Raw genomic sequence first — 13,246 nt, 5'->3', positions numbered from 1 at the left:
ATCCAGGGCACAAAGCTCCCCATTCCACCACATCCCAAAGATGCTCTATTGGGTTGAGATCTGGTGACTGTGGGGGCAATTTCAGTACAGTGAACTCATTGTCATGTTCAAGAAACCAATTTGAAATGATTCGAGCTTTGTGACATGGTGCATTATCCTGCTGGAAGTAGCCATCAGAGGATGGGTACATGGTGGTCATAAAGGGATGGACATGGTCAGAAACAATGCTCAGGTAGGCCGTGTCCTTTAAACGATGCCCAATTGGCACTAAGGAGCCTAAAGTTGTGCATGTTGTGGCTTCACAAATGCTGTGCTGCATACCTCGGTTGTAACAAGTGGTTATTTCAGTCAAATTTGCTCTTCTATCAGCTTGAATTAGTCGGCCCATTCTCCTCTGACCTCTAGCATCAACCAGGCATTTTCGCCCACAGGACTGCCGCATACTGGATGTTTTTCCCTTTTCACACAATTCTTTGTAAACCCTAGAAATGGTTGTGTGTGAAAATCCCAGTAACTGAGCAGATTGTGAAATTTTCAGACCATCCCGTCTGGCACCAACAACCATGCCACGCTCAAAATTACTTAAATCACCTTTCTTTCCCATTCTGACATTCAGTTTGGAGTTCAGGAGATTGTCTTGACCAGGACCACACCCCTAAATGCATTGAAGCAACTGCCATGTGATTAGTTGATTAGTTAATTGCATTAATGAGAAATTGAACAGGTGTTCCTAATAATCCTTTAGGTGAGTGTATATAGCTCTAATATAATGTAACAGCTGACAAACTCCCTTATTTTTCAACATGGGGACAGTCAGAGACACATTAAATTAGACAAAACGTGGTTGACCTCCTGAATTAGGAATGTTGCCCCAGACATAACCCAGTGATTATAGCTCTTGTGGTTTAGTTGTGATAGGACTGGTTATCTGTTCTATCCAAAATGATGGCCTTGCAGGCTGACTAACATTCATGTCACTTGCTTCTAGCTAAATCAGTCATGAAAGAAATAACTGAAATGACAATAAGTTTGTTTTAGCTTATCGACTGGCATTGATCAAAACATTATAGAAATATTTTTTTGCAACTGCCATGTGATTGGTTGATTAGATAATTGCATTAATGAGAAATTGAACAGGTGTTCCTAATAATCCTATAGGTGAGTGTAGATTGCTTACTGTAATTACAGTCACCTTCAAAATTACTTACCTTGATTAAGATTATTGAAAAAGGCTTGAATTAATATACAGTATCTTACAGAAGTGAGTACACCCATCACATTTTTGTAAATATTTGATTATATTTTTTCATATGACAACACTGAAAAAATGACACTTTGCTACAATGTAAAGTAGTGAGTGTACAGCTTGTATACCAGTGTAAATTTGCTGTCCCCTGAAAATAACACAACACTCAGCCATTAATGCTAAACTGCTGGCAACAAAAGTGAGTACACCCCTAAGTGAAAATGTCCAAATTGGGCCCAAAGTGTCAATAATCTGTTGTCACCATTATTTTCCAGCACTGCCTTAACCCTCTTGGGCATGGAGTTCACCAGAGCTTCACAGGTTGCCACTGGAGTCCTCTTCCACTCCTCCATGACGACATCACTAAGCTGCTGGATGTTAGAGACCATGCGCTCCTCCACTTTCCGTTTGAGGATGCCCCACAAATGCTCAATAGGGTTTAGGTCTGGAGACATGCTTGGCCAGTCCATCACCTATACCCTCAGCTTCTTTAGCAAGGTAGTGGTTGTCTTGGAGGTGTGTTTGGGATCATTATCGTGTCGGAATACTGCCCTGCGGCCCGGTCTCCGAAGGGAGGGTTTCATGCTCTGCTTCAGTATGTCACAGTACATATTGGCATTCATGGTTCCCTCAATAAACTGTAGCTCCCCAGTGCCGGCAGCACTCATGCAGCCCCAGACCATGACACTCCCACCACCATGCTTGACTGTAGTCAAGACACACTTGTCTTTGTACTCCTCACCTGGTTGCCGCCACACACGCTTGACACCATCTGAACCAAATAAATGTATCTTGGTCTCATCAGACCACAGGAAATGGTTCCAGTAATCCATGTCCTTAGTCTGCTTGTCTTCAGCAAACTGTTTGCAGGCTTTCTTGTGCATCAACTTTAGAAGAGGCTTCCTTCTGGGATGATAGCCATGCAGACCAATTTGATGCAATGTGCAGTGTATGGTCTGAGCACTGACAGGCTGACCACCACCCCTTCAACCTCTGCAGCAATGCTGGCAGCACTCATACGTCTATTTGCCAAAGACAACCTCTGGATATGACGCTGAGCAAGTGCACTCAATTTCTTTGGTCGACCATGGCAAGGCCTGTTCTAAGTGGAACCTGTCCTGTTAAATCGCTGTATGGTCTTGGCCACCGTGCTGCAGCTCAGTTTCAGGGTCTTGGCAATCTTCTTATAGCCTAGGCCATCTTTATGTTGAGCAACAATTCTCCTCTTCAGATCCTCAGAGAATGATTTGCCATGAGGTGCCATGTTGAACTTCCAGTGACCAGTATGAGGGAGTGTGAGAGCGATGACACCAAATGTAACACACCTGCTCCCCATTCACACCTGAGACCTTGTAACACCTACTAGTCACATGACACCGGGCAGGGAAAAAATTGCTAATTAGGCCCAATTTGGACATTTTCACTTAGGGGTGTACTCACTTTTGTTGCCAGCGGTTTAGACATTAATGGCTGTGTGTTGAGTTATTTTGAGGGGACAGCAAATGTACACTGTTATACAAGCTGTACACTCACTACTTTACATTGTAGCAAAATGTCATTTCTTCAGTGTTGTCACATGAAAAGATATAATCAAATATTTACAAAAATATGAGGGGTGTACTCACTTTTGTGAGATACTGTACCACACAGGTAATGGACTATATTTTGTAAAAAAAAAAAAGAAAGAGAAAGAAATACTAATTTTAAATAAATAGAATTGTGTAGAGATTTGTGTCAAATGTATTGGCAAAGGGTTGTGTGTAAAATGTATTGGCAAAGGGGTGTGTAAAATGTATTGGCAAATTAATAGAATTATCTAACAAATTCTGCATTAACAGTGTCAGTCTTAAGGACTGTATTGTGGCCTTTTATGGCTTCCTGTTTCAGTGGGGAATAAAAATTAGGTAACATGCATTCAAAGTCCATTTGTGGTCTACAGCCACAGGAAAAGACAAAGAACTCACAAATAAAAGGAGACAAATGTTTGCTGACCTTCATAAATCACGCAAAGGGTAGAAAAAAAGAAATAATTGCCAAAGACCTTAACATGCCACTAGCCACTGTTCAGGCTCTATAAGTGCAGAGTCATTAGAACAGTGGTGAACCTTCCTACTATAGGACAGAAGTTGATCATGCCCTGATTCACCATGCTTGGATGCATCTAAGGGTCTCCAAATGTACAATTAGACACCACCTCCATGGCAATTATAAATGGTTGCCAGATAAAATACGTTATTGAGGGCAAACAACAAATATAAAAGCCTGGAGTCACATTTATCAAGTGTGTGTACACACAAGTGTGGGATTTATTAATATGAACCTCTGCTTGATAAATGTACGCATCCATGACCATGTACACATCCATGACCATGTATGCATACATGATCGTATGTACACACAGCGCCAAGTGGTGAAATAAGGGAACTGCTTCTACAGCATTTACTAGTTAATGTTGAAAATATAATTTTTGGATTAAATGGGAATTCAATTATCTGAAAATAATAGGATTTCGATTTCATTGTTTTTCCATTGCATATTTCATGCAACATTTCTTAAGAAGCTATGATATTTAATGTAATTATACCATATCATACAGTGGGGAGAACAAGTATTTGATACACTGCTGATTTTTCAGGTTTTCCCACTTACAAAGCATGTAGAAGTCTGTCATTTTTATCATAGGTACTCTTCAACTGTGAGTGATGGAATCTAAAACAAAAATCCAGAAAATCACATTGTATAATTTTTAAGTAATTAATTTGGATGATATAAGTATTTGTTACATCAGAAAAGCAGAACTTAATATTTGATACAGAAACCTTTGCAATTACAGAGATCATACGTTTCCTGTAGTTCTTGACCAGGTTTGCACACACTGCAGCAGGGATTTTGGCCCACTCCTCCATACAGACCTTCAGGTTTCAGGGCTGTCGCTGGGCAATACAGACTTTCAGCTCCCTCCAAAAATATTCTATTGGGTTCAGGTCTGGAGACTGGCTAGGCCACTCCAGGACCTTGAGACGCTTCTTACGGAGCCCTGGCTGTGTGTTTTGGGTGGTTGTCATGCTAGAAGACTCAGCCACGACCCATCTTCAATGCTCTAACTGAGGGAAGGAGGTTGTTGGCCAAGATCTTGCGATACATGGCCCCATCCATCCTCCCCTCAATATGGTGCAGTTGTCCTGTCCCCAGAAAAGCATCCCCAAAGAATGATGTTTCCACCTCCATGCTTCACGGTTGGGATGTTGTTCTTGGGGTTGTACTCATTCTTCTTCTTCTGCCAAACACGGCTAGTGGAGTTTAGACCAAAAAGCTTTATTTTTGTCTCATCAGACCACATGACCTTCTCCAATTTCTCCTCTGGATCATCCAGATGGTCATTGGCAAACTTCAGATGGGCCTGGACATGTGCTGGCTTGAGCAGGGGGACCTTGCGTGCGCTGAAGGATTTTAATCCATGACGGCGTAGTGTGTTACTAATGGTTTTCTTTGAGACTGTGGTCCCAGCTCTCTTCAGGTCCTGCTGTGTAGTTCTGGGCTGATCCCTCACCTTCCTCATGTTCATTGATGCCCCACGAGGTGAGATCTTGCATGGAGCCCCAGACCGAGGGAGATTGACCGTCATCTTGAACTTCTTCCATTTTCTAATAATTGCACCAAAAGTTGTTGCCTTCTCACCAAGCAGCTTGCCTATTGTCCTGTAGCTCATCCCAGCCTTGTGCAGGTCTACAATTTTATCCATAATGTCTTTACACAGCTCTCTGGTATTGGCCATTGTGGAGAGGTTGGAGTCTGTTTGATTGAGTGTGTGGACAGGTGTCTTTTATACAGGTAACAAGTTCAAACAGGTGCAGTTAATACAGGTAATGAGTGGAGAACAGGAGGGCTTCTTAAAGAATAACTAACAGATATGTGAGAGCCCGGAATTCTTACTGGTTGGTAGGTGATCAAATACTTATGTCATGCAATAAAATGCTACTTAAATATTTAAAAATCATACAATGTGATTTTCTGGTTTTCTTTTTCTCGCAGATGAAGTGTAACTATGATAAAAATTACAGACCTCTACATGCTTTTTAAGTAGGAAAACCTGCAAAATCGGCAGTCTATCAAATACTTGTTCTCCCCACTGTATATTAATATGACCACCTATGGTTTGAAATAAAGATGGCAGTCCATAAGTAAGACTGGAGTATCTCAAGGATCTGGTACGATTATTTCTGGAGAAATGGTCTAAAATCCCTTCTGATCTGTTCTACAAGCTCATAATTAGAGGATAATTTAGAGTATAACTGCAAAGTACTGAAAATTATAAATCTATTTTGGAAAATCACCACATTGTAAAATCAGCATGCAGATAATTACTTTATACAGCTCCGGACAAAATTAAGAGACTACTGCGTGAGTGTTCCTCAATCAAAATGTTCCTTTTCAACTTCCTTGGAAAGGAAAGAAAAAGGTGCAGAGGTCTCTTAATTTTTTCGGGAGATGTATACAAAGATACTAATAATTTTAAGGTGCCTATGTTTCCCTTAATGTTTACTGCAATTCAGTTACTGTTTAGTTAAATAAATAGTATTCCCTCTCATGGAATGTATGTCATCATCCAGATTGTACAACATAACAATACAACTGTACTTCATCGTAAGGCTATATCATTTCTGCCCTGTAAGTTTCATTCTTTTATTTTCACTTTTACTTCAATGGATGGATGTCGGTCTCTTACAGTAAACCTGGGATTTCTGGTGGCTTTGTCTAGACCTGCTTTTTTGCCTGAGGTGAATTATGATCCCATAATCTAAGTAGGCCAACTGAAAAACTGGACTGTGTGTATACTCTTTTTATGTGACGTTTGTCTGGGCCGCCAGAAGTACATAAGGGTTTTTAAATAAGTGACTGAGTACCAGCTTCCCCTGCTTGTACTCAATGTCCGGCCTTTCTCCAGTCTTCAACGTTAAACATTGTTTAAATCCAGAGCTCAAAGAGAACTGAGGGTTTTATCTTTTTTTTGTGATAGTACCCTGTACTAATCACAACAACTGTGCAAATGTTACAAGTCTACGTTTTTATTTTTTTCTCTTTGCAGTTCTACTAGGTCAACATTTTTTTTTGTTTGTCCAGACAAAACCAGTTTGTCAAAAGTTGCTAACTCACGTGTAAATTCTCAAACTAAATACATACTGGAATTCTAACCACAAACATCTGAGCTGTCATTTTAAGCCTCAAATAGTTAATGTCAAGCTAACAAAGGTTGTTTTTTTTAAAGCATTCATAATTGGTTAAATTATTTTCTTTGAGGCTCTGCCTGTTATTAAAAAAAATATGAATCTTATTCCCAACCAGAAGGTAATGACCCCAGTGTAAATCCAGAGGCATATTGAATGTTGATATGCTTGAACGACCAGCCTCTTTGGCAATGACAGGGATTATGATATTTAGTTTACGAGACTCACTCAGATTTGCATCAACACCAACCGACATTGGTTTTGAAGTGTAAGTCTGTGTATTATCAGTTTATTTATATCCATGTACATATTATTCACACATTCAACATGTAGTGGGGTGAGAAAAATGGGGATGTAGTATATGGCCAATAGACCAATGCTATGTTATTATGCCTGACTCAACTTTGAGTTCCTGGATAATGCCCCTAGCCATGATATATTGACCACATACCACATGCCACACTTAGAAACTGGATGTTTCACCCATATTTTATGGTCTGATATACCATGGATTTTAGCCAGTAAGCATGCAGTGTTTATAACAACCTGTTGTATAATTCCATATATATTGTCAACTTTGCACTTTGTGATTTGCACACCTACCTACACAAATGTTTTATATAGTTAAGAAAAAGAAAAGGCCAGGATACCTAGGGGTATAGAGAACACCACTGATATGGAGCAGTACCTAAGTAGCTGCTTCACCCATGACCTATGTAGCCTTTCCATTTGAAGGCCACATACTGTCAGCCTGTTAAGATGGCCCAGTCTCATTAATATAGGTAATGCAAATCTGCTGAGGCTAACTGAGCCTGTTGAAGCCAACATGAGGGGCTGTTTTCTGTGCATCTTGTCAGCAATATATAAGCAAATGGCAACATGTGCACATACTACACCCTACCATATCAAAACCTTTTTCTATAACCTATTCTGTTTGAAGAAGGACTTGAACTCCAGCTGGTGAAATGCTTCCAGCCTGTAGAAGCCTCCTCACTGTCACTACAGAAGGGGAACTGGAGGGGCTTGCTGAAATTGCATTAGCCTGGTACTGGCTGCCACGTGACTCATTACTGTCACAGTCTTGCAACATGTCTTCACTGAAAAAAAATATTGTTATTGTTTGGGGCGATTTGAGAGTGATTTTGAGGATCAAAGGGGAAATGGGATTTCTTTCTTCATGCTTTTCCCACGTTTGTTTTTTAGTCCAGACCCTAGTAATTGAGGGATTTTGAAAGCTGATACTATCGATTATGTTGCGTTATTATGTTAATGTTTCTTAGAAAGTGTTTTGATTAGCTTGAGTAGAGAAGTTATTGTAGTAGTATCTTAGGGTTTCGTTCAAGTCACTATGCTTATGGATTGGATTCAAAGCAGATGTGTTTTTTATGCAAACTAAACTTAAGTTGTCATAAAGTATTCACGTTCTGGGTAATTGTTTCTCATAAATGAGGGTGTTAAAACTGGTGATTTGACGGTGACGAGTCGGACCCAAAGCCGGGTTGGGTCTCAAATCTACGGTCTGTCCACATCATCACTGTCCATGTTATTGGTAGATGTTCATTGGACATCCATGTTTGAAGTGTTCTAGAATGATAATATTTCAAACTGCATGGTTGTTATATTCTCACTACATTTGAATGTTCATTAAAGGCATCTCTAGGTCCAGATGTGTGGAACACAACTTAGGCTGCATAACTTGAGTGAACAAGCAATTGTCGGGGTAATCACACCAGTCACAGACATCGTTTAAATGTTTAACCTTTAGCTCATTCCAACTACCTTCTTTTAGAGGCACTTTCAGTTAATCCTGTTTCGCAAAGTATATGCAGTTGCACAACAAATTATTAGATGGTTATTTCCTGAATTCCCTACAGAAACCGCAAGTCTGGCTGAATGGCTTTAAGGGCAGGAGCATGTCCCGCACTGTGGTGTAAAGAGTTTATATACTCACAACACGTTATTCTCGAGCACACAAAATAAGCAGGTCTGATGTAAGTAAAGAAGTACTTATGGTTTTCAAATGTATTTTATTGTTGGTAATGACTGAAGTAATACAAGGGACTGGTTATAGATAAAACATTAGGTAGATTTTGTTGTTTCGGAATCTTTATTCGTCAGCCCTGGAGAGCAGCAATTGTGAATGCCCTCACCCCATACTCTGCTCACTCTACACCCAAGTCTGTACTGTTACTAATGCATCTGTCAAGCACCTCAAGGTTTTGCCAGACCGCGTAAGCGGAGCCGGCTAAGAAGAGTGAATGTCTCTTACTGAGTGAGTGACTGAGTGAGTGATTGACTGACTGCCCCTTGTTAAATAGCGTAGTGGTTAGAGAAGCGGACTTGTGACCTATAGAGTTTGTATCTCCTCGTAGGGGTTGCGAAGTACGCATTGTGAATTACACCGTATTGACGAAAACTTTGCTGGCTAAAACCTGAAACTGTATACGGTTATATTGCGACTGTTTCTGGCATGGAAAAGTTCATCTTCATTCTTGCTAGCAATTGCTCAATTCTTATGATTATTCCTAAGAAGTTAGTAGATACCAGTAAGCCTATTTCTGGCTAACAAGCTGTTCAAACGGCCAGTGGCAAAAGCAATACAGTTCATAGACACTATTTGTGGTGGAACTAAACTTAATAAGAAACGTTAATCCTCAATGGAGTCTAGCGACTGCTGAAACGTCTAATACTGTGGCACAGTGGTAAAAGACAGTGACTCTCATGTGGAAGATCTAAGTTTGAATCTATTGAGAGCAACGATTTATTAATAATTTCTGGTAGATTCCATGATTCTCTAGTCTTTTCACTTGATGAAAAAGTTAGTTATCGTCGCCTTTATTGATAGTTATTGTATAAATGTAATTCACTAATGAAAGAAAAATGTATGCTGTTTTGCCATGAAAGAAAAAAATATGTTTTTATACCCTGAAATGAAATAGCTTTGGCAGACTCGGTAGCAATTGCTCAATTCTTATGACTATTCCAGTAAGTTAGTAGATACCGGTAAAGCTTATTACTGGCTAATATATTGTAAAAACGGCCAGTAGCAAACGCAATTTGAGGTGGAGGTAAACTTAGTACGAAACGTTAGTCAGTTTAACTGTATCAATGTTATTCACGAATGGCCAATTAACTATTAAAACGGCCAGTGGCAAAAGAGGATTTGTTCAGGATAGAGACAAGAGGCTATACAGACACCTATTGTGGGCCGGCTGAACTAGGTTTGCTTGGTTTCTTGTTCAATGACACCACCGTGTTCGGTATTAATGTGGACTGCCATAAATCTACAGTTGTGTTCATACGTTGGCATACCCTGGCAGAAATTGTGAAATTTTGACGTTGATTTAAAAAATATGACTAATCATGCAAAAAAAAAAATTTCCTTTAGTTATAGTGACCATATGAAGCCATTTAATATCACATGGTTGTTTGTCTCCATTTTAAACAGAAATCACCCAAATGGCCCTGATCAAAGGTTTACATACCCTTGAATGTTTGGCCTTGTTACAGACACACAGGTGAAAATGGAAAAATAAAGGTGAATTTCCCACACCTGTGGCTTTTTAAATTGCAATTATTGTCTGTGTATAAATAGTCAATGGGTGGTTAGCTCTCACGTTGATGCACTGAGCAGGCTGGATACTGAGCCAAGGGGAGTGAAAAGACATGCGTAGCAAGGTAATGGAACTTTATTAAAATAAAAAGAAACCAGGCATGCCTAGTTCAGCCGGCCCACATTAAAAAGTGCTGGTTGTTATTGCCCTCAAGATGAATGCAGCATATTGTCAGAAAATACTGGCAGACAATTTGAATTTTGTCTGCCAGTATTCTCTAAAGGTATGCAATCTTTTGACCACAACTGTACTCTGAAGAGTTTGACAGGTTGGAGGCCTGGCCAGTCAAAATGACCTAGACCTTAACATTGACAAAATCATGGAGGTGGTTATTGAGATTGATGGGTCAGCTGTTACCCACATTTCCTCCAATTGGTGGTGAGCATACAGACAGTAAATGGTCAATCATCTTTTAATTCATATTTATTATTGTTTTACAGGGAAAAGGCGTTACTTGTTTTTTTTACATATATAATTACAAAGAAAATACAATCATAAATGATATTAATGACTGCAGCTTCATTCCATTCACCATTCATCTGCTACTGCTGCCAACTGTTAAACGGGTAAACTGCATAAATGTACCTTCTGGAGTGTTTTTATATACCCTATTTGAAATGTGGTTTTGAGCTAGTCTGTAGTCCTATCAAAATGTTTTTATTCATATTTTTAAAGACAATTTTATGTTTAGTCTACTACAATTTTTTTGTTGTTGACACAATACATATTTGAAGTTCCACACATCACAAAGGACAAGGCAAAAAGCAGCCCCACCAAAACATTTTTCGTTTTTACCTTTAAAACAACAAATCTTTGGAATGACTGAATGCCAGTCCAGAGGATGTGAGTGATCAGTGGGGTTCATCTTAAAATCAAGTCAGACATTCAGAATATGCAGGCATTTGGCTTCACAATCAATAAAACAATTTAAACTTCATTATACTGAAATCAGGTTTCAGGACAGACATCAGAAAAGGGCATTAAAAGAAGCAGCCACAAAAGAAGTAAAATTAATTATATTTAAATATAAAGTACTTGGCCACCAGAAAAATAGTTTAAAGGCATTAATTTGGGAAGTGTATCTTTACTCATAAAAACAATATATAATGTCAGAATGAATGTGAATAAACATTATTTCAATAAAAAGAAACAAAAACATGTTGTCCAGAATGTAAAGGATATTTTCTGAGGTAGCTTAAACAGAGTTTCTCAAACCCAGGTCTAAGGACTGGCGCTGGTTGATTGAGCAAAGCCTGCTGGTCAGTGGCATATCCCTAAATGATTGCATTGATGCTTCCTTCATAGGAGTTAGAGAATGATCCACCGACAATGTCAGTTATCTAGCTGTTGGGACATACGGTGCTTTCTGTTTCTATATATATCCACTGGAGTGATTGCTCAGCATCTCTAAGTCATTTGGCAGCAAAGTGCATGTTTTGAATATGTTTATGTCTTTGAAGAAATGCCCATTTAATGATAATTTGACATCATTTCACAGCACAATTGTGATCAAAATGAACAGTTCCACATCACTGAAAATGATCATTGAGAATTCCATCACTTCCACGTTGCTGTCGGAATTATGTATTAAGTTATGGATTCATTTATTGTATTTATCCACTTGGATGTTATTTCTCCTTGTTTCTAGTCTAGCATTTAGTTGAGTCAGGTGTTAAATTAAACATAGAAGAAGATTCATTTTACTTTTGACATGCCATCTACCTTGCCGGTAACACTGAGTGAACAGCGCTTTCTTTGCAGACCAAAAATTTTTTTACTGAGCCAGGCAAAATCACCCATCTTCATTATTTCTATAATGTTTTGATCAATGCCAGTCGATAAGCTAAAACAAACTTATTGTCATTTCAGTTATTTCTTTCATGACTGATTTAGCTAGAAGCAAGTGACATGAACGTTAGTCAGCCTGCAAGGCCATCATTTTGGATAGAACAGATAACCAGTCTTTTTCCCAACTAAACCATAAGAGCTATAATCACTGGGTTATGTCTGGGGCAACATTCCTAATTCAGGAGGTCAACCACGTTTTGTCTAATTTAATGTGTCTCTGACTGTCCCCATGTTGAAAAATAAGGGAGTTTGTCAGCTGTTACATTATATTAGAGCTATATACATTCACCTAAAGGATTATTAGGAACACCTGTTAAATTTTTTATTAATGCAATTATCTAATCAACCAATCACATGGCAGTTGCTTCAATGCATTTAGGGGTGTGGTCCTGGTCAAGACAATCTCCTGAACTCCAAACTGAATGTCAGAATGGGAAAGAAAGGTTATTTAAACGTGTCATGGTTGTTGGTGCCAGACGGGCCTGTCTGAAAATTTCCAAATCTGCTCAGTTACTGGGATTTTCACTCACAACCATTTGTAGGGTTTACAAAGAATGGTGTGAAAAGGGAAAAACATCCAGTATGCGGCAGTCCTGTGGGCGAAAATGCCTTGTTGATGCTAGAGGTCAGAGGAGAATGGGCCGACTGATTCAAGCTGATAGAAGAGCAACTTTGACTGAAATAACCACTCGTTACAACCGAGGTATGCAGCAAAGCAATTGTGAAGCCACAACACGCACAACCTTGAGGCGGATGGGCTACAACAGCAGAAGACCCCACCGGGTACCACTCATCTCCACTACAAATAGGAAAAAGAGGCTACAATTTGCACGAGCTCACCAAAATTGGACAGTTGAAGAATGGAAGAATGTTGCCTGGTCTGATGAGTCTCGATTTCTGTTGAGACAATCAGATGGTAGAGTCAGAATTTGGCGTAAACAGAATGAGAACATGGATCCATCATGCCTTGTTACCACTGTGCAGGCTGGTGGTGGTGGTGTAATGGTGTGGGGGATGTTTTCTTGGCACACTTTAGGCCCCTTGGGCATCGTTTAAATGCCACGGCCTACCTGAGCATTGTTTCTGACCATGTCCATCCCTTTATGTCCACCATGTACCCATCCTCTGATGGCTACTTCCAGCAGGATAATGCACCATGTCACAAAGCTCGAATCATTTCAAATTGGTTTCTTGAACATGACAATGAGTTCACTGTACTGAAATGGCCCCCACAGTCACCAGATCTCAACCCAATAGAGCATCTTTGGGATGTGGTGGAACGGGAGCTTCGTGCCCTGGATGTGCATCCCACA

General features: G+C 39.6%; 1 protein-coding gene across 1 annotated transcript in view; it reads left to right on the top strand.

Annotated features, from left to right (window-relative positions):
- dusp22a (dual specificity phosphatase 22a) overlaps positions 1–13,246 on the top strand; it is a 41,672-nt gene that overhangs the window by 15,862 nt on the left and 12,564 nt on the right. The window lies entirely within an intron of this gene.

Source organism: Esox lucius, chromosome 2 (genome assembly GCF_011004845.1).
Source record: "Esox lucius isolate fEsoLuc1 chromosome 2, fEsoLuc1.pri, whole genome shotgun sequence".
Classification (NCBI taxonomy): Eukaryota; Metazoa; Chordata; class Actinopteri; order Esociformes; family Esocidae; genus Esox; species Esox lucius.
This window is presented reverse-complemented; position numbering and strand designations above follow the sequence as displayed.